Genomic DNA, 2,268 nt, shown 5'->3' with positions numbered 1-2,268 from the left:
TACAATGACTCGAATAAAAATCAAACAATCCTGTCACAACACACTCTATTGGGGTTCACACACTTATAATGGCAGTGAAGAAAGATAGCAGAACAACGTTGCCGATCCTCTGTCTTGTGTGCTAAGAATAGGCTCAGAAAGCTGCTTCACGCATTTTCAGAGCTTAGTCATGTTTTGAGTGTGGATCAGTGCAAAGTAGTTTACTTTGCCTATGTCCAATCTATAATACTATATGGAATTCTAGCTTGGGGAGGGGCTTCCTCCTCAGTCATTGAGCCTCTCGCAGTCACCCTAAGATCAATTATAAAAACTATTTTAAAGAGAGACTTTAGATACCCAACAATACAATAGTTTATCGAATTTCCCGTACTGAATGTTAGACAACTTTTTATTAAATCCTTGTTGATCCACATCAAAAAATACAAAACTGAACTTCTGGGAGAAACAGTTAACCATAGCTACTCAACTCGCCACAGATCCAATTACAGCTTTGAGATACCTCAGCTGACTCACGGCTCTGAATTGACAAATCCTTCATACCTGGCCCATATCTTGTACAGAAATGTGCCAGGGGTGATTAGGGAAGCAGAGGCATTTAGTTTGGTAGTGTTTAGGAAGAGGGTGGACAGGTGGCTGTACCAGATTGGTTGGGAAGCTTCAGAAGAACTACTCCAATCTCGTTATGCTTGGTGACCAACACGACTTCATGGTTTCCAGACAATTGATTGGTATTTATTTTATCATTGATATAACCGATTTGACTGTTTTGCCTTTCTGGTTTATGCTTTTTTTTCATTCTCTCTTCTGAGAATTTCTGGAATCCCTGCCACTGCGGTCTTCAAAAAATATTGTTTTTTCTTCTTTATTTATTCTTTTAATCAATCAAGGTATTAAGTATACTTATTCCTACATACTTATTCTTAAATATATATCAGCACAATATATTATCTATTTTATAATCAGAATATCAATAATACATCCATAATATAAGTGTATTCTCTATTATTTACTTCTATGAGCAGATTAAGCTTATTATGTATAAAGTGGAACTCCCCCCCTACACACAGATGGATAGTCTAGTAGGGGGATTCCAAAATATGTTGTATATTGTATTTCTTATTTATTCGTGTATTATGTTTTTTGGAAATAAACTGAATTGAATTGAATTGTCAATGCCTTCTATGTAGGGTAGCTGATACCGGTTTATTGATGTAATATTAACTCGTTTAAAATAATCAACTATTTTTTATCATGCAAAAAATCATATTTTTCTATGATTTCATAATGAATTTTCACAACCAAGATTAAATATTTCGTTATTTGTAGTCTACATTGTTGAAAAACGATCTGGAAACATTGCAGAGCTAAAAAGAGATCGCGCTATCCGCTTTGTTAAATGATAGACAAGGATAGCAACATCATTGACAATTTAACACTGCCCTTAGAACGTGGACATTGCTATACCAATTTATCTTGATATACAAAAATTATTTTAGTTTTCAAGTACTTGAAAATTCAATCATTTCCACATACCTTGATCGTCAAGTCCAATACATATATAGTGAGGTCCACGTTATAATGGCAGTGAAGAAAGATGGCAGAACAACGTTGCCGATCCTCTGTCTTGTCAATGCCTTCTATAGATGGCAGCTGATACAGGTTTATTGATGTAATATTTACTTGTGCATTCTCACATTTAAAATAATCAATTACATTTTATTAAGCAAGAAATAGCCGCCTATTTTTCAATAATTTCATAATTGAGATGAAATAGTTTGTTGATCAATATAAATTCTACATTGTTAACAGACGATCTGGCAACATTGCAGAGCTAGAAAGAGATAACACTATCCGCTTTGTTGAATGATAGACAAGGATATGAATACCATTGCTAAACAAACACTGCCATTATAACGTGGACCTTACTGTAGCATTCTGATGCCCGGTTGTTACATAAAATCAAACATAGCTATGTGAGACATAGTTTAAAATCACTCACATAAATGGTTGGTGGTTGCACAGTCGTTTGTCGAAGCCCCATTTAGCTATATCTCGAATTAGCATCACACTGCAGCTCTATTCACTTTTTTCCGTACATGCTTCTATCCAACCAATGCCTTGGCAGCGGGCAAAGTTTCAATCGACATCACTGTCAACACACCTAAAAGACTTCACATAAAATTGATAAACAATATGGCGACTCTTGGCTTTTGGCGAGATTTCCCACCATATTTAGTGATTTGGAGGTTATAAATAACTTAAAAAAAC

The sequence above is a fragment of the Nilaparvata lugens genome, chromosome 14 (genome assembly GCF_014356525.2).
Source record: "Nilaparvata lugens isolate BPH chromosome 14, ASM1435652v1, whole genome shotgun sequence".
NCBI classification, from domain to species: domain Eukaryota; kingdom Metazoa; phylum Arthropoda; class Insecta; order Hemiptera; family Delphacidae; genus Nilaparvata; species Nilaparvata lugens.
Note: the sequence above shows the minus strand (reverse complement) of the source record.